The sequence below is a fragment of the Hippocampus zosterae genome, chromosome 3, assembly GCF_025434085.1.
Source record: "Hippocampus zosterae strain Florida chromosome 3, ASM2543408v3, whole genome shotgun sequence".
Taxonomy (NCBI): domain Eukaryota; kingdom Metazoa; phylum Chordata; class Actinopteri; order Syngnathiformes; family Syngnathidae; genus Hippocampus; species Hippocampus zosterae.
In genome coordinates, this window is record NC_067453.1 from 12907651 (window position 1) to 12928739 (window position 21089).

At 41.4% G+C, this 21089-nt stretch overlaps 1 protein-coding gene and 1 long non-coding RNA gene across 2 annotated transcripts in view; one reads left to right on the forward strand and one right to left on the reverse strand.

Moving 5' to 3' along the window:
• ada2a (adenosine deaminase 2a) overlaps positions 1-21089 on the forward strand; it is a 273392-nt gene that overhangs the window by 88028 nt on the left and 164275 nt on the right. The window lies entirely within an intron of this gene.
• LOC127598208 (uncharacterized) lies at positions 1038-21036 on the reverse strand. Its single transcript, XR_007961875.1, has 3 exons — positions 20262-21036; positions 1433-2013; positions 1038-1276 (listed from the first exon to the last, which is right to left on the reverse strand). It is a non-coding gene; the product is annotated as an uncharacterized LOC127598208 (long non-coding RNA).

A 21089-nucleotide genomic window follows, 5' to 3' on the forward strand; every position in this document is an offset into this window, starting at 1 on the left:
GAGCGAGTCAGAGGTAGAGGCGGGGGCCAGTATTTGTAAACTTCAGTTGAGAATTTGTTCTTGTAGATTTACTGAGGGTGACCTGTTTATTCAAACAGCTGCAATTGCGTTAGACCGTGTGAACTTGGTGCCTCTTGTTTGTTCAGGAATATAAAAGCGAGTTTTATCAATGGTTGCACATACTAAACATGTTGCAGATGAAGAAAATGATTTTTCCCCCCAGTTGACATTGTCGAAGAGAATTCACTGCACCGCTTCCAAACTACTGTCTTGTGTTGACCTATGGTCATTTAGGATGTTTGTGAGGGAGTTAAATCCTTTTGGATTTGCTGTCAGAGACATTATTAGCAGATATCTTTGCAGCTTTATTGTTACAGAAATAATTTATTACATTTCAATCAATTAATTTGAATATGTATTTCCTCTTGGCACAAAAGATGCAGTTCCAAATTTTCTTGATTAAAAAAAAAGTGAATTGTCACAGCTGCCAATGCAACACCAGCAGTATTCCACTAGAGGGAGGTCGAGTCTCATTTGATTTATTTACATTGTTCAAGCCGTCCAAATAGATCACGCTGTTCGTACTATGATGTTTATTCGTCACGTCTTAACCTACAGGTAGGGCGCCTGTAATTATATTGCAGCAAGGTTCTGTATCACATTACTAGTTGAAATTGTTCATAGATCGATTCGCAATAAAGAGGTGAACACTCCCACAAGTGTGCTACAATCAATGTACCGTATCTATTATCCAATCCCAAATTGGCTAAAGATAGTTTTAAAAAAACATTTTTTCAAGTGACCAGTATGGTAACTCTTCATACTAATCCAACGTTGGGAAAAGTCACTATAATTATACTTTGTACATTATAAAGTGAGACGTAAATGAGGAGACAACCCCTTTCAGATGGCAGGTTTTTATGGCCTAAAAATATTAGAACAGTGTTTTCTACCAGTATTGTGACCTATGACCTGTCCAACTCAATAAATTTATATACATTTTTTCAAGAGCAGAAATAAAATGAGCTCTGGAGATAATGTGGTTGCACAACAGTGCACACCCTTGGTGGAGTAGGGATATGGTTGCGTTCATAATTACTCAATCATAGAAATTCATACCACCATCCCATCATTTTATGCCCCTTCATCAATGATAGTTGGTTGGAATGGTTAGGGGTCGGTGGATGCCCCCACATGTGGGTGCCCAGGGCTCCTGCCACGTTGTAATCTGTTTTAGTAGGCTAGTCTTGACACTATTTGTGTTTATTAAGATATCCTTTATTCGTCCCACACTGGGGAAATTTACAGCCTCCAGCAGCAAGAATGTATGTAGAAAGAAGAAAGAAGAAAGAGAAAAAAAACATCTTTCAATTAAATGCAATATGAACACAAAATGGATAAATCGCAGTACTATTTACATTTTGTAATTTACATGGAGATTTTGTGATCATATTAAAAGCTCTTTGGATTCCCTGCGACTGAATGGCGACCATTCCAGGGTGTACTTTCAGCTGGGTCAGGCTCCACTTACCCACAACCTAATAAGGACAAACCACACTGAACCAATCAATTGCCAGGATTCCCCTTTCTGGAATACAATAACTTACTCTGTCAGGTGTTGGGCCAATTTTCAGCATGTGGAATATTTTTGAATACATCCATAACATTTTGGACAACTTGAGTTTAACTGCCTATTGATAAGTTCTTGGATTCATTTTGTGGTCATGTGGCATACTTATGCATTATTTATTTCACATGACTTTGCCACACACGCACAGCTTTTATCACAGAATTTTGACACCACGTTTTTTTTTTCACTGCTCTGTCGTGCAGCAAGATCACCCGCTGTCTTTCGCCCAGTGTGTCACGTCTACCCTTTCAAAGCTTTGCCTGAATGTACCACATGGTCCTTGTTGTGCGACCCCCTGACCTTTGTGCTTCATCTGATGCGGGAAGAGAGTGGAACAAGAGCCACACAAGGAAAACTCGTCCCCAAATCACTCATCGAGAATCCTGAGAAGGGAAAAGAGTGTCTGTGAGTACTTTAACATGCAGGCAACGACACCTGTTCTGACTGGAATACACAATGTTCTGTTATCATACGATCTTCATTCCTTGACAGACTAATAGATAAGAAGGCGGCAGAAGAGTGAGCCCAAGATAAGGCATGGGGGATTGCAACACGATTCATTTGATCGCGACGCGATAATGGCAGCATCTTCCCCCTCGTGAGCCAAACATAATTAGTATGCTTTGACGCATCCTCAACATCGATCACCTCCATCAATACAGAGGGAATTCACAGTAAGAATTAAATAAGTTGAATACAAGAAGTAAATAAGTTTGAAATAGTACATGTGTCTGAGGGACTATGTAAAGTTATTAATAAGGCACCAGGCGGTGTTTGCAGCTGTAACACTTTAATTAGCACTTAACTCTGCTCGAGGTCAGTGTGCAAAATTATGCTTTTTGAGAGGGGGAGGGGAGGAGTCATTTGCTTTGATCCAAAAGGAGGAAAGCATGTAGTTCAGGAATGAAATAAAAAGTGGAGAGGCTCTTTTGTAATCCTGCCGCAAAACAATTGATTTTGTGCTCATATATTACGAAAATGGCTGTGCTAATGGGAAAGAGGGACAACTATCTAATATATATATATCTATCAACTATCTAATATATCTATCAAATATATAATAACTGACATAAATAAAATGCATCAAATGAGCAGTTTGCACCGTGCCTTCCTTGTTTTCACAGGCAGTATTGACTGACTGGATGCAAAATTCCTATTGCGTTTTACATTCTCCTTCTGCAACGTTTATTGAGAGTTGTGTGTGAAAATGGCTCATCATTTCTTCTAATCAGGTTCAAATGGCGACTAGGTTGTAGGATGTTGTGCTGTGCAGGGAACAGAAATATTAATTTCTGCTCCTAGATGGGAGCAACAAGGATGGTTTCACTTACTGGAAATTACTCTGGCATCCCTTCATTGGCTCCCCATTCATTTTAGAGTTATTTTCAAGATCCTCCTCTTTGTTTTCAAATCTCGAAATAATCTCGCGCCACCTTACCTCTCTGAGCTCATCCGCCCCTACACACCTGCCCGGCGCCTCAGGTCTGTGGACCAGACTTTATTAGAAGTACCAAGGACTAAACTGAGGCTCAGAGGGGATTGAACCTTTTCTGTTGCTGGTCCCTCTCTCTGGAATGACCTCCCACTGAACATTCGGCAAGCCTCCTCGCTGCCCATCTTCAAAGCCCTCCTCAAAACTCACTTGTATTCTTTGGCGTTCGACTCAGCATGATTTTACTGCTTGGTGCCTTCTACCGCCTTTATTACCATTTCGTCTTACTGTTTATTGTGTATGTTAAATCGCTCCATGTACAGCACTTTGTATGCAGCGATGGCTGTTTGAAAGTGCTCTAAAAATACTGTTGACTTGACTTGACTTGACTTGACTTGACTTGGAACCTGTGAAGTTTCATATTGTAGTAACAAGGGCTCCAAGTCATTCTACAATCTTGTTTAAAATGAATTCCAATAAGTGAGCAAGGTCGTTTGGTCAATAGGTGAATCTGCAATGACATTACATTAATATTTAAAAAAGTCTATTAAGTTAATTGTTTTCAATCCCTCATATATTATCAGGTCGGCAGGCCTCATTTCACCATCACCCTCTGTAGAATCTTTTGAAGTCTATTTGGACTGTTTTATATCATGCATGTTAGGTTCAATGGAGGTTGTGTGAATGTGATGGCTGTCTACAAAAGTGATTCTTAAAGTTTGGTACTCATAATGGGAGACAGGCTCCTCTAGTGGTAGGCGAAAGAATCACTGAATTAAATTAATATAAAGTTGTCCAAATAAAACAACAAAAAATGTAAATCCATCCGGAATGAGCAGTACTGAAGAGCACCACAAAACTATTAACTTATCTTCATTCAATGAAGAAAAGCGTAGATCAGGAAAGTGATTTAAGCATGAAATCTGAGGATGAGAGTCAGTTGAGCACAGGTGCCAACAATGTCAAGTTGAGGCCCGCTTGCTAGTTTGATATTTCGGTCAAACCCTCCCTCGCATCAGCATACATCAAACCAGTGAAGGAATAAGACTACATTATTTTGTTTACTTTTCATGTTCATCACAGTGTTTTACTATTTCGAGTAATTTTTTAACAAGAGTTGAGCTGCATTTAAATTTGAAATACATGATGTGTTTTTAAATATTTATTTTGATACAACTTTTGCTTAACCGATAAATAAATAAATACATTTAAACTGCATCATAATTTAAAAAAAAATCTTTTAAATCACAATATTTAATGTTCTCATTCAAACTGTAAATACGTATAACCTCTGATTTGTTTTTGAAAACCCTGCTGGTGTATTTGAATGTTGTATGATGGCATTTGGAGAGCAAAGCATTTTTTTTTTCGGGTGGCACTTGGAGTAAGAAATTTGAGAACAAATCTACAGGATGCAACGATCCTGTGATTGGCTGGCGACTCTCAATCATGGCGTACCAAAGTCAGTCGAGATCATTTCTAGTTCACCCGTGTCCCCAGATACAAGCAGTTAAGAAAATGAGGCATATACAGCTAGATGGAGTGCAATTTTACTCCAATGTTTCATTGTAAATTTCTCCGCTGTGAGACAAATAAAAGATTATGGTATGATAACTCAGAGCATGGTGTGAAGGTTCTTCTGGGATTTGACAGCAACGTACAAACTTATTTAGCTGTGGTGCTCCGAGCAGGCCTCCGCCAGGTTGTATGAGTATTAAAAACCTTCTTGGACCTTCAAGGTTGTGTACCCCTTGCACCCCCGGCCACCACCGTGATGTGGATGGTGTAGCGCCATAAGTGGGTGTCAGCTGCTTCACCTGCATGTTTGTGAAGAGGATAGCATAAAAATTTAAAACTATCTCTACAAACAGACACTTATTGTTTGTTAGGAGCAGCAGATTTACGTTTATGTGTATTTATTTTGTTTTCTTGTTGCGTGTTTAATTAGTGGATCGATGCTCATTGGCTGGCCAACTACTGACATTTTCAGCCGCAAGGCAATGAATCTAGCCAACGAACCGCATACAGATTATAATGAGGTAAAATTAGTTTAGCAGCAGAGGTGGACTGTAAACACATTGAGAAAATAATGTCCGAGCTTGATTAGTGCATTGTTATGGAGGGTGAAATCAAGATGTATACAATTGGGTTACCCTTTAGATTTAAACTTCACCAATTGCTTAACTGCAAGTTATTCACTTCGTATGGCTGAGAGCAGACAATTTGAAAAAAAGGGGACAGTTTATACACCTATCCAAATATTTCCTTATTGCTGTGCATTTGAAGTATGTATCTCATGTGAGTGACTGTTACATATTTAATAATACACCATAAGCTCACACCATTTTAAATGAATAAATAATTACATGGAAAAAATAAACACCAAAAGAACCTCTGCAACTACATCTGGCATGTTTCTCATCATTATTAGTTTGTTTTTTGGAAACCGTTCTAAATGCCAATTTTGTTAGGATTGTTTTTTTTAGATGACCTGTGGCAACATTCGGATCATGATGTATGGAGATTGTGAAGAAGTGCAACAGCAGATGCATATCTGAGGTCCAGTGATACCTGGCACAGGGGATAATTGCACGCAGTCAAGACCCGCTGTTATAATCGAAGGACCAACACACTACTTTTCCAAACCTCTCCCACCTTGCAAAGCAGTTCCTCTGTACGCCGGCATTACCAGTGCCATGCGAGCGTGTGTTCTGCACAGCAGGGGAAATAGCATGCGAGAAACGCAACAGACTCAAATTCAAAACACTGTAGCAATTTATTTTTCTGAATAAAAAATTGTGAAGACGAAGCCCACAAGCAGCCTCATTTACATAATTTTCACAGTTGTCTTGAGAGGGAAGAAATTTCATCTGTCCTGTATGCTGCACATTTGACAATGAAGTTGTACTTGACTTGATTATTCACACATTGAATAATCCAATATGAATGCATGGATGTGAATGATATTGTATACACTTCATCATCGAATCAGTCAGTTCAGTCTGTCAAGTAGGTTGCCTACAGGGATTTTGAAAGTCCTGCAGGTCACTGGTCAGTGACACAGTATCAACACAGTGTGTCATTGTGTCAACATGCTTCATGACGCCATGGACCCATCACACATTGAACCAAGTCCTGAAAAATTATATGAAACCAAAGTAGCAAAAACCTATGACAAACATAACGCGACAGGAGCACACTGAAACTGGCAGCTCGCAATGACGCTCACAATGATCCAACGAAGACTGAGACATCCCAGGGAACTAAATATAAGCAAAGTGACGAGACGACGAGCAACACCTGGACAAGACACAAAGGGTTAAGGGAGCTGATTGGTTAAACACAAGGGACACTGATGACGAGAAGAGGTGGCAACAAACAGGGCACATGAGGGAACAAAACCAAATGTGACCTCAACAGAAACATAACAAAAATATCACCATTTGAAGGAAAGAAACTCACTTTTCACAGGCTTAAAAAGTACTTGCACAAAGTGATTTGAATTTCATTTTACACTCATGTTGATACATCCCTGACTTAAATTGAATGTTTTAATCATATTGATGGTGACACATCTGAAACTAAAGACTCCCTTTGATCCAATCAGCAAATCCTTGTAAGTTACCTGGTGCTCCCCTTTCGTGAAGGTCCAGTCAAGTCAAGTCAACAGTATTTATAGAGCACTTTCAAACAGCCATCGCTGCATACAAAGTGCTGTACATGGAGCAATTTAACATGCCCAATAAACAGTAAGACAAATCGGTAATAAAGTCGATAGAAAGCACCAAACAGTAAAACCAAGAACAAATCTAAGTCATGCTGAGTCGAATGCCAAAGAATACAAGTGAGTTTTGAGGAGGGCTTTGAAGATGGGCAGCGAGGAGGCTTGCCGAATGTTCAGTGGGAGGTCATTCCAGAGAGAGGGACCAGCAACAGAAAAGGCTCGATCCCCTCTGAGCCTCAGTTTAGTCCTTGGTACAATACAATACAATACAATACAATACATGCTGATTTATATAGCGCTTTCACAACAGCGGCAGCTGTAACAAAGCGCTTTACAAAACAGTTAACAAAGTAAACTAATAAACACAACACATAACATAAAACACGGACAAGTCATGCAGTTCTAACCACTTTTCCATCACACGCTTTGTTGTTTGAAGCGGATTGAGATGAAAGAGGAGAGAATCAAAGTGTCCTTTAACCAGTGGATCAGAGACGTCATGCTCAAAATGTGCACACGTCGGCTACAAGCTACGTTTCAAAGTCAACAAGAAGCTTGTAGCATCCATTGACGAAAAAAGAGATTGATTCACTTCTCCTGTCCCATGGAAATCCATTTCAATTCCAATCAGCGACTCACGGTTCCAAATACGCATCGGCGCTCTTCGCCAACGCTCCTCTCTCCTCATCCTCAACTTCAGCGGCCATCCATCCAGCCGCACCAACGCCAACTGTCCAACAGCGCTGACATAGCCACTGAACAAATCGGGGTTGTGAAAAATGCTGCCCATTACTGGCGCAAAAAACACAAGCGCCCCAGGTCTGTCCAGCACCGACAGTCAATGGCGCCGACATTCCTCCCAATCAAAATCTGTGCTGGTACAGGCGTGCTGCCGAGAAGGCGCAACCGCCAGGCACAGATACTGCTCCTTTGACGAATGTCGTGGCCAAAAAGCGCTGAAAACAGTCCATATCAGGTCCACACAATGAAACAACAAACAACATGTGACAAAACAAAAGACAAAAACACCAAAAAAGAACAAAAAAGCAAGGCTCTTGAAGAGCACTTGCCGAAGGCTGCCTACTCTGGCGCCATCTTGGGGAAAAAAAAAACAAAAAAAAACAAAAAAAAAAAAAAAACTTCTAATAATGTCTGGTCCACAGACCTGAGGCGCCGGGCAGGTGTGTAGGGGCGGATGAGCTCAGAGAGGTAAGGTGGCCCGAGATTATTCAGAGATTTGAAAACAAATAGGAGGATGTTGAAAATAACTCTAAAATGAATGGGGAGCCAGTGAAGGGATGCCAGAGTAGGAGTTATGTGCTCCCTCTTACAAGTACCAGTCAAGAGGCGAGCAGCGGCATTCTGGACCAGCTGAAGGCGCTTAATGGAGGACTGGCTGACTCCAAAGTAAAGGGCATTGCAGTAATCGAGCCGGGATGTGACAAAGGCATGCATTACTGTCTCAAAGTGTTCATGTGAGAGGAGAGGTTTTATTTTGGCCAGCTGTCTAAGGTGCCAACAAACTTTCCCAAACTACTAATTGAGTGAACGTAAAGCCTCATTTATGATTTTGACCGTGAAGTTTGGGGTGGGCCAAATCATTACTGGCTACAATCAACCACGTGTGCTTTATTTAAGCCAAAACTCTGCAGGTACCTGACTCAGCAGAATCAACAGCAGCAGTAAGCCAGCAGCAAGAGCAACAGTATAGCTCATCGAATGTGTATCTGTAATATGACAACAATTTTGTATTTATGGTCTGATGATCGGAGTGGAAATTTTGGTAATGTCAGCACAAAACTTGAGCAGTAAATTAAAGTTGGCATGATTCCCAGTATGGAACTCTGCTGGGTGCATTTGCATTTACAGTACTCCTGTGTAAAATGTTCAACATAATCTTTGGTGGGGACATTGATTTCATCAACCTGGAAAGTTTGTTACATGTTCCATCCATCCATCCATCCATCATCTACCGCTTATCCGGGGCCGGGTATACAATAAAATGAATCCCAAACTCGAGCCAAATCCAATGTCTTTTTTTTGTAGCATTACACCCCGTGGATTTGCCTTTAAGCTCCCAATGAGAATTAACTGCTCCAGTATGACCTTCACACCCTCATCTTCAGGCAACTGAAATGTGGAATTATTTCAAACATGTACTTAGTGGAGAGCAGAAATGATTAATTTAAATATTGAAAAGTGGCCTCGTGGGTCTGAAGTCCTATGAGTGGTCTGTATAAGATGAGTGGAAAATGTTTGACCTTGCAAAAAAAAAAAAAAAAAAGAACAATGTACTTGCTGAATAGGCTTACGTCGGCTACAGAATATTAAATTATACACTGCATCCCCAACGGGTGCTCTAAAAACAATCAAAGATTTATAGGCAACGGCTGATAAATTATAAATCTGTGGTGGGGATGACTAGCAAGGGTGCAGCAGTGGTAAAGATGGTGAGGAACACCTCCTGAATTATAAATATGTGCAGAGGAGGAGTGAAGTGTTATCTGCTGCAGGACTGTTCCAATGTCTTGAGTCCTCTTGATCATGCGTCACTGTCTGGCATCAGCGTCTTACTCTCTTGTTTTTCTCTAAAGCAAACAGCAAACAGGCTCTCTGTTCGGAGTGCATGTAGAAAAGTACAGTATATGGTCATGGATGGAATGCAGCTGAACCCCCCCCCCCCCCCCCCCCACCCCCTACAAAACAATCTCGAAAATGGTATTTTTTCATTTCCTGACTTTTTCGACCACCATCAAATACATTGGTGTCTGGTATTGCCTGAGGTTGCAAAACCTCATGACCTCGCTCCAAGGCTTAAGAGCTCCAACATGAGGCAGTCTTTGAAGTCATTTCTGATTCCAAATTCACATCACAAACGTGTCGCACATTGTTGATTTGTCAATGTATCCTTAGTAACCACACTACTGTGGTTGTAAGGTACTGGATGATAGTAACCACACTACTGTGGTTGTAAGGTACTAGTTGAAAGTACGAAGATACTTGAAATGTCTTTTAAAATGCAAACAAGCACAAAAGGTAGAAAAATGTAGCAAAATTATCATGTTACAAAACGTAACGTAACACAATGTAGCGTAGGACAATGGAGTGTAGCCCAGCGTAGCTTGCATATCATAGAGTCACACAACGTAGCGTAGCACAACCTAGCAGAGCAAAATGTAATGTCACAAAAGGATATAGCACAACCAAACAACATATTGTAGCAAAACCTAACATGACCCTAATGTTATGTTGTCATATGGTACTTTATGTTATGAGGTATTGTAGCACAACGCAACATAACATAATGTAATGCAACTTAACTTTAATCAGCATAAAGTAATACAACATAATGCAACATAAGGAAATTTAAGGTAATGCAACATAACGTAGATAGTTTGCAGAACAATATAACATAACGACATAGCAACTAGAGCATAAATGTGGCAGGAGCTTGAACTTGCCCAATAGTAAGAGAGCACACTTTGTACATCTCAAATGTACAGCTTCAAACTAAATTCCAAAGTTTCTCCCTTTGAAGTAATCCCCATGGAATCAATCACATTCTCCCAGCGTTCCCTGCCATGCCTCGATGATCTTCTGGAAGGATTCTCTATTGTCAGAACAGTTCCCCCTTAAATTGAAGAAAAAAAAAGGCGGGGAGTAGCGAGTGGGATCACAGGTTGATCGATTTGGGAGGTTGTTGCAGCATGGCAATTTTTGCTTTGCCAGGAACTGTCAGATGCTCAGGATATTGTGAGCAGGCACGTTGCCGTGGTAAAACAACCTTCAAATTGCCTGCCTCGCCTCTTCTCATGCACTAAATGAAGCAAACGCTGCAAAGTCGTTTTGTTGACATGTAGGTTGATCGTTTGGCCTGAATCTAACTCAAGTTTTGTAGTTCGGATTTGAAATATGTTTTGTGATACATGTCCTGGGGCTTTTAGGACACATCGCGTATGGATGTAAAGAGGACTTTTTTTTGTATGTGTCAGAGCAATAACGGCTGCAATTGAGCTTCTTAAGTAAATGGTTGTATTTCACAACTGCACTATGTGCACATTTCTACAGTGGCAAGTACATTTGTGTCACTTATTTGCACATTGTGTTCTTGAGTCCACATATGAACAGCAAAACTAAATATTTGGTCTGCAGTTAAGTTATTTAGTCACAGGCAGTAGAGGGCTGAGATGTTGCATTAACAGTTGAACAGATTTGTGAATATAAACAGCCCAGAGTGGTAGGAGGAAAAAAAAATAGAACAACTTTGATTACTGATGAGGCCTGAATGCACCCAACACATGCACCAATGTAATTTCCATAAAAGCTAACAAGGCAATCGTTTGTGTGCGCGCGTGTTTGTGTGGCTTGATTGTTATCCAAGGTCATTGCAAAAAACACACTGGAAAGCGGATCATTTAGGGAGGGAGACCACCAGCACTGACTGGCGCACTCCCACTGTAAGCCGAACGTCTCCTCTTCATATTAGTTTGCTAAATCGAGTTTTATCTCTGCTACCGCAAAGTGGATGCCGCATGCACACCAGCACACAATAACACACCTCATCAACAAAATCGCAGTTGTTTTCTCATCTGGAAAAGTGGCCGCGAATGTGTTTGGAGTCTTTGTTGATGCCCGCATGAGAGAGATGTAATTGAGAAAGACACAGTCACTGTCAAAGACAGTACGGGAATTATAATCGCAGCTTCTTAACTCATTCACTCCCAAAGACGTGTTTAAACGTCTTTTCAGACTTGGTCCAGAATTGGCTGGTACCGAATGAGTTAACTGCTCTCGCTCAAGGATCGTCATTTTCCCATGGTCATTAAGGCATGACACACGCCAGCCAGCAGATCTATTTTGAACAAAAGTCAACACTTCACTCCAACTCACACACACAGGGGCTGATGTCAATGTAGCAGGTCTGTCAAGCAATTCCATTTTTGTTACATTAATCACAGAAATGTCTGTAATTAATCACATTTTCCTACTTCTAATATTTTTAAGAATTTTGAAAGAGATATTTACTTGAGTAAAAGCTCCCATTTAAAACAAGATGTATTCTAAGATTGTTCTCATAGCGCTCTTTGATACTTAAATAGTTATTCTCTTGCAAATACAACTGTTGAACAAAACAACTGTTGAACACAACAAAGATTAAAACTTACTCCGCTTTCTCATCGAAACAATTATCAAAACGTCTTGCTTACAGGTTTAGTTCTGCCAGCGTACACAACAATCCCGCCATCTTATTTTGAGTCATAATTTGACAACGTTTATTTTTTGCCTTGGCGGCACGATGAATGACTGGTCAGCACGTTGGCCTTATACTGCAAAAGTGCAGGATTTGATTCAGTCTCCGACCTTGCTGAGTCGAGTTTCCATGTTCTCCCTGTGCCTGGGGGGGGGGGGGGGTTTCTCCACGTACTCCGGTTTCCTTCCACATTCCAAAAACATGGGTGGCAGGTTAATTGGGCTTTCTAAATTGTCCTTAGGTGTGACTTTGAGCACAAATGTTTGTTTGTCTATGTGTGCCCTGCAATAGGCTGGCAACCAGTTCAGGTTGTACCCCGCTTAATGCCCGAAGTCTGCTGAGATAGGATCCAGCGCACCCACTACCCCGAGGAGGATGAGTGGATTAGAGATGGATGGATATATGGATATTTTTTGCTTCAGATGCTTGTTACCTCTGTTAAAATTAACTATCATTATTTGAACAGATCATTAAATTCTACGCCCGAAATGAAATTTTTACGACATAAAAGATAATCAGAAGGTGGTTCGGTATTTCATGTTTTCGGGGGGGGGGGGGGGGTGTCATGGACTATGATTTGAATGGGTGATAATGTCTGGAATTTGAATTTGGCTTTGCAGAGTGCGTAAACTACTTTAAATTCCTCCAAAAAGTGTCAAGCAAGGCTGTATCTATGAACAGTCATCAAATGAAAGCCATTTAATTGGGCACTCTAAATTGTCCTTAGGTGTGACTTTGAGCGCAAATGTTTGTCTATGTGTGCCCTGCAATTGGCTAGCAATCAGTTCAGGGTGTACCTACTGCCCGAAGACGGCTGGGATAGGCTCCAGCACACATGCGGCCCTCGTGAAGATAAGGGGCTCGGATAACGAGCGGATGGATGGATATTCTGTGGGTAACGTTTTGAACAGATCCAACATGACCCTCGTGCACAAAGCCGTGGTTGGCTGGGTTTGGTGCAAAGAAAATTGAGAGGCCTGTGCTCCACCCTATCAAACTCCTTTGAGGTAAACTACAACAGAGAGTATGCACCAACATCAGTAATGTCACAAGTCCCCTTCTGGGCGAATGGACAGCAATTACATACTCCAACATGTTGTCGAAAGCGTGCCTAGAAAAGTGAAAGCTTTTTGTTCGAAGGGAGACCGCGGTAAGTGCTGTAGCCAGGTACCTGTACTCATTTATCTGCATAGTTTGTTATCATGTCAAGTGAAATCACAGTTTATATAAAGAATAATTATGGCTTGCACATATCATTTTTAAATTAATGATATAAACTGCATTGCAGTGCTTGCTTTAGCGGGATTCATCAGTAAGGGAACCCAAATTATTCTTTTTTTCTGTGTAGAATAATTTCAGTGAAGCGTGAACTCTCTTTCTCTAAAGCCTCATTGTTAAACTGGTCATGTTGGTCAGAACTGGGCCCAGGTGAGTCTCTTGCGGCCTTGTGTGTGATGAACAAAGTCAATCATGACTGTGGAGTTTGAGCAACAGGGCGGCTTGCAGACATGCTTTTATCCCTCTGTGTTTGTATTGTGCAGCACCCAATACAGTGGATGTGTAACCTGTCAGTGTGAACTTGGAAAGCGATGTGGGCGGAAAAAGAGGGAGTTACTCCAGTTGGTGCCTGACAGCCCTCGTCAAAAAATTCTGCAGACACACACAAACTCAGCCAGCACTCACGGCAAACCTCGGGGGAAGAACATCTGACCTTCAGATATGAATACCTAATGATCTGTGGATCAGTCTGGACCGTGCCCAAGTGGGCATGACAAGAAGTGTATAACGCACCCACCCCCCACCCAACCCCGCAAGCTAGTTTTATAATGAATACAAAGGCGGATCATACCAGTTCTTATTACGGTACGTATTCCATAACCTCTTTAATCTTCTTTTGCATAACAAGTTCATCCTTGTATGAAGTTATTTGAACTTGAAGATCCCCAAATAACTCAGTGCCTTTTTTTATTCATTTCTTTTGCCTCTTTGGACAGAAGAATTGAGACAGCTGGTCCTGATAGCTGCAAAAATAAAGTCTGTTACTCCAATGGATCTCCACATTTTTCCACTTTTCTTGCAAGACTTTCAACAAGATAATCCAAAATAAATGATGTTTCGTGAAAAGGAAATGCAGAGAAGAAATGAAATGTGATCATTTCCCATGGAACACCTGATATGATTGATCCGTGAACTGTGGCACTCTGATTAATTGAGAATCGTTGATCTAGGTCACTCATAAATATGTCTCAAGGTGATGGGGCATTGTGATTTTCTAGGAATAGTTTGGAAGTGAGGATTTGAAAATGTAAACACTGGCAGAAATGAAGTGTTTATTGATCTGTTTCCCAATAATTGTGAGAAATCATGAACAGGATCAGTGTCTTCCCATGAATTAATATTCATCATTAATGGTTGTCAGTTCATACTGGTATTTTTGAGCATATTTGGGAGCCCTTAGCATTAATCAGTAGCCAAGAGGTAGCGCTCATTAAAAAAGGTTGGTGACCCCTGCTTAAAATTGTGAATGAATGTTTTTATCTGGCCTATGGTTGAGTTAGTCAGTTGAGGCTCTCCTGTAATCCTCATGAGGATGAGCGGGACATAAAATAGATGGACATTATAATAATAATTTTTGGGTGATCTTGAAGAAATCTGATCAGCCTCATTTTTATCTTTAATTTTGAGTATGATCCAGAGGACGATTGTTGATTGTGATATAAAGTATGTACGTACAAGTATGTATGCATGTAAAGTAAAGATACAAAGTATGTATGTACAAGTGATTTAAATCTCTGCCAGGTCGTGGCAGGGTGGGGGACCCAAATGCAGGGAAGCAGGACAAGCAAGGCAGGATTGCGGGGTCAACTGAACCAAATATTTAATCGTTCCAACTGTAGCAAGGGTATTGTTCAAAAATCTACATACAAAATCAACAAAGACATTAAAAAGTCCAATCTCACAGAAACAAAGAAACATGAGTAAACAAAAAACTCAGTATGGTAAGTCTCAATGAACAGACAAGGGTATGTGACTTGTGACCGTGACAAAGACTGAAAGAAAGCAGAGAACAAAATCCAAACTGATGAGACAATGAGGAATTCCTGGACAACACAAGAGGTGGAGGGAGCTGATTGCTAAACTCAAGGGAGTGACAAGAATCATTGAAAGTCATCAAGCTGTCGAGAACAGGTAGACACAATAAGCTGAAGAGACCGACAAACCATGAGTAGGGACTAAATCTAAAACACATCGACATCAGCTGTTCTCAATTAATAAATTTTCAAATGAACATTTCACATCACACCGGTCTCTAATGTATATAAGCCGACCCATCCAGCTCTGCGTTCTGTCTCCCACCCCCTCCTTCCCTTCAGGGAAGCAGCCTTTGCATGACCTCTGATGGCACACTCCCAGAAAGCGCAGGTGTGTGTGTGGGATTACCCAGATGGCCACGCTGCTGATGCTGAGGGGAAGCAGCCAACAAACTCACAGCACACGCAGGTCATCCTCCAGACATGCAAGAGCCTTTTCACGCACTGACAACTACAAGACAAACTTTAATCACTCGCATTTCTACAAACACGTGGGCAAGGGAACATATCTTTGCAAGGAGCCAACACTTTTTCAATTTGAGATTCACCTGACGATAATCCAATCCATCCATTTTCAGAGCCACTCATCCTTACGAGGGTCGCGGGCGTTCCGGGGCCTATCCCAGCTGACTTGTGGAAGTAGCCGGGGCACACCCTGAACTAGTTGCCAGCCAAGCGCAGGGCATCTTGAGTGCATTTACAGTTCAGTGACATTATCACGAGAGAGCTAATTATGAAACCCAATTTGTATTACCTTTTGCGAGGTGGTAGTTAGTTGGAGGACCCCAAAAAGCAGGGAGGAGCAGGGTGGCTGACCAAAATGTATTTAACAAAAATGCAAACAGTCAAACACGATACACAGGAGAAACTAACTCAAAAACTCATTCAAATAAAGTCCAGCAAAATCACAAGAAATAAAAGCAGCAAAAACCTAAGACAGAAAACAAAACATGACACGTGCACACAGCAACAAACAAACAATGACCCAACACTGAGCGGTCGTGCCGGGAGTCCTTTTAAACAACTAATAACATAACGACCAACAGGTGTGCAGCTGCAGGTGTTGGTCACAAACAGAATCATGACAATTTGAGAGCAGAAATGCTTTGGTTGAACTCGGGATGTTTCCCTTTTTGAAACAACATGACGAAAACACTAAAAACACGATAATGGTAAGATTACCTTGTTTGGCGCATAGCTGGGGTCCAATGGTTAGCTATTTGATAATATTGAACTCCCAATGATGTCGTGTTATTATAGTTAATCACGTTTACCATCTGCTTTTTCCAATTTAAACATGATCGATCTATCAGTGGAGATGTGACCATCCGTGATGTGTAGTCCAATAGTTACAGTAGGTGCCAATCTCTAGCACAGCTCTGCTTGATTTATCAGTCATGGTGGTCTCGTATATGTGGACAATATATAGCAAGGCCAGAAATAAGCAGTTTTGCACCACAGGTTATGAGTCAACATTTTGCCGTGCGATCAAACACATTGAAATGCAAAACTACAAATGAGCGTATCTGTTGACAAACGCAAATATGCCAAACGTTTTTGAAACAAAAAAAATGCTAAGTTTAAGCTTAAAATTGGCGGCCCAGTAAGTCCAGTGGTTAGCACGTCGGCTTCACAGTGCAGTGGTACCGGGTTCAATTCCAGCTACGGCCTCCCTGTGTGGAGTTTGCATGTTCTGCCCGGGCCTGCGTGGGTTTTCTCCGGGTACTCTGGTTTCCTCCCACATTCCAAAAACATGCATAGCAGGCTGATTGAGCACTCTAAATTGTCCCTACGTATGAGTGTGGGTGTGGATGGTTGATCGTCTCTGTGTGCCCTTTGGTTGGCTGGCAACCAATTCAGAGTGTCCCCCGCCTACTGCCCGAAGACGGCTGCGATAGGCTACGCCCCCACCCCCCCCTCCCGACCCTAGTGAGGATAAAGCGGTTTGGAAAATGGATGGATGGATGGAAGTTAAAAATTATATTTCTCTGAAATTGGCCAACGGAAAATGTTTCAAGAGCATAAAATAAAAACTTGCTCCTTTGCTCAATGGGAATTGAAGAAATAAGAACTCTTTGTTTTATAGAAAAGGAAGATCTAGGGATTCTGTTTGTGGATTTCAGCTCTGCGTTCAACACCATTATCCCGGAACTCCTCACCCCCAAACTACTCCACCTCGGTGTGTCCCCTACGATCTGCCAGTGGTTCCTCAGCTTCCTGACGGGACGGACGCAACAGGTGAGACTGGGAGCAACAACATCATCAATACGCACCACCAGCACTGGAGCCCCACAGGGATGTGTCCTCTCGCCACTGCTCTTCTCTCTCTACACAAACGATTGCACCTCAACAGATCCAGCTGTCAAACTCATAAAGTTCGCAGACGACACCACGGTCATCGGTCTCATCAAAGACGGCGACGAGTCTGCGTACCGCCAACAAGTGGAGCAGCAGGAGCTCTGGTGCAGCCGACACAACCTCGGGCTGAACACGCTCAAGACTGTAGAGATGATCGTGGACTTCAGGAAACATTCTTCTCCTCAGTTGCCCCTCACACTATCCAACTGCCCTGTGTCAACCGTCGAGACCTTCAAGTTCCTGGGAATCACAGTCTCCCAGGACATGAAGTGGGAAGTCAACACCATCTCCATCCTGAAAAGGGCCCGGCAGCGGATGTACTTCCTGAGGCTGCTGAGGAAGCATGGCCTGCCACAGGAGGTGCTACGACAGTTCTACACGGCAATCATCGAATCAATCCTGTGTTCTTCCATCACGGTTTGGTTTTGGGGCCGCCACAAAAAAGGACAAAATCCGACTTCAACGGACAGTTAGGACGGCAGAAAAAATCGTTGGCACCGCCCTACCCACTCTTGAGGACTTGCACACTGCAAGAATCAAGACAAGGGCACGGAAAACCCTCCTGGATCCCCCGCACCCTGCCCACCACCTTTTTCAGCCACTACCCTCAGGCAGACGCTACAGATCCATGCGCACCAAATCCAGTAGACACTTAAACAGCTTCTCCCCTCTAGCCATTAACTCCTTAAACAGTCACTGACGTAGTCACTCTTCTTGCACCACAAAATGGTACTACAAAACTACTGGTTACTCTAAAATGGTTCAATGATTTTGTTGTTTACGATGATACTAGTGCAGCGTGTTATACCGGAGACAAATTCCTTGTGTGTTCTACATACTTGGCCAATAAAGATGATTCTGATTCTGATTCTATTGGTTGGTTGTTTTAAGTGAATGGAAGTGTATCCAATTTAGTGTATCCAAATAATACACAATGATTCCATAACATTTTCAGTAGGATCCTTAAAGACTGACATTTTCGATAGCTGTTGTTCTCCACTCAACCAATTTCCCTGTTATAATGTCCCACTTTTGTTCAATAAATCCCTTGCTTCAGGTACCTGGTACTGACCTGAAAAATAATTGCTTCTCAAAATTAGTAAGGTGCTCCTCTAAAAAAAAAAAAACAATATATATATATAAATATATATTTTGAGTCTTGGATACTGTATAATAAAAGTGGTTACGCATTTTTAACAGACTTCTGGAGCCTACAAAACAAGCTCATCAGTCAACAGATTAAAAAAAAAGGACGTCATCTATTAATTCATTTACCGTACGGTCGAGTGTGCAATCAGAAAAACAGAAAATATTGGAGTTGTCTTTGGCTTTTTTTAAACTTCCCAACCACTATATTGTAAAAAGAAAACACCACACATGACATGATAATCCATCTGGTGTGTCTGCAGACTTGCACCCAGCACAATGCACATTTGCAAGTTAAATCTAATTTTATAGCGCTGTTGTTGTAAATAATGGCTATATTATGCACAGATTTATGAATGATTCACCAAAATAGTGTTTATGAGATGCCCATTTAAAGTTTTTGAGAGTGAAGATCATGTACTGTAGATATTATTGGGCTGGCCTGTGGTGCTGGATTTTTAAACTTGGAAAAAAATAGGTTAAGGTAATTGAGTTAGCAAAGTTTAGAGATAATGAAGAGACAAATAATGAAATTAGGCAGAATAAATGCAGAACCTCTCTATAGTAAATAAAAGATTTTCTCACATAACGCGTTGGGTTATATTTTTTTGTCATGTCATTGTTTTATGACAGCTCTGTAAAATCTGAAAGGGTTATATTAAAATTGTATACAGTACAACTTTTACTATATTTTCACCAATAAAAAAAAAGATTAAAATAATTTCCAATAGAATACATGTCAAGTCAAATTGGAGTGTAAAACTACTGTAAATCAAATAACATCCAGTGGTACTTTGAGATATAGATTTCATTCCATGACCACGTTCAAAACATTCGGGTCTCAAATCATGTTTTCCCATTCAACTGAAAGTAAATGTCATTAATCTGTTCCAGCCTTTCCTCATTAAAAACCAAAATTGTTCTAATGAGTGAAAACAGTGCTCGGTGATATTGTACTTTATTAAAAAAAACATACAGTAATGACCCAAGTAACCAGAATTAAAAAAAAAATCCAACTGTTTTTGTCACACTGCATCAACTGAATGGCCAATGTGGGGAGACTTGAAGACAGACACATACATGGGTAGGAAAGAGTTTGATGCCACTTTTTTGAAGAATTGCCTACTGTTTGCCGAAGAGACGCTCAACGTTTATTTAACTGCCACCATTCATAGCTCGTATCTCAAGTCTGCATTTGCAAGTCACAACAAAAGAAAGATGTCTTGTGTCTGGAAAAACTGCGAGCTCTGCTGTTAACTCTGAAAATATTTGTCAACAATAGTTTCTATGAACTGAGGCAAATACAGCTAGAGTACTTCTCTTCTATGAGACAGGCAATTAATTTGTTTTTAACTGGGAGTGGAGGGAATGGATGATCAGTGATTTTGTGCTCACTGGAGATATGACTGGGTTCATAAAACACCACTCAAAGAACAAGCACTCATTAAATATTGGTGGATTTAGGATTTGAGGAAAAATGAGTGCAGTGTAGTGTGGTGGTAGAAATCAGTGAACCGACTTGCCTTTCGGCAGTTGGTTCTGGCAACCCGACAAAGACGTGTTCCTCTCGCTGTCAGCATGAAATCAATATCCACGTACCCATCAAAGCTGTAGCCCAGTGGTCTTACCATCTGCGTTCCAAGCAGGCCATTAGATCCATTGGAGGAAAGACAAAGGTAGTCCTCCCATTTGACACCGAGAGGCTGCCAAAGTTTAAAGTGCCGGCTTAAAGTCATCTGTCATCTTGTCTCTAGTGGAGCAATAGGTCTGCACACATAAACCTGCACACTTTCCATCCTGACTTTTCTGTGGAGAATTAAAAGTGCCAGCTGGTTTCCTGCAACAAATATACACCATCATTTGGTTGAATACAGCATGACATACAAAGTTTGACACAATTCAAAGCATTGTAGCACGGGAACATATTTCAAAGAATACAGTACAATGTCCAAAGCAAATATTGCTAAAGGTTACCTTCCGTCAAAATCCAATTTGTTTCACTGTTTCATGCAAATATACTGGTCAAAATAAGTCTGTGACCCGTGAAAGGTAAAAGGCGAGCAAAACGATCATATGTGAATTTGGTGCCATGGTGCTATAGGATCGTGACTCATTTTTGAGGACGTGGCACATGCCAGGTAAGGGGATTTAACCCCCCCCCCCTCCCGCCCCCAAAAGTGTGCATGGCAGGCTGAGTGAACACTCGAAATTGTCCCTCGGTGCGAGTGTGAGTGCGGATGGTTGTTCGTCTCTGTGTGCCCTGCGATTGGTTGGCAACCCAACCTACTGCCCGAAGACAGCTGGGATAGGCTCCAGCACCCCCCACCCCCACCCACAGCAACCCTTGTGAGGATTAAGCGGATCGGAAAATAGATGGATGGATATATATACTTTTTTTCTCAAAAGGTTGAATTTTTTTCTAATGTTAAAATATGGAAGACAACCCCCCCCCTTCT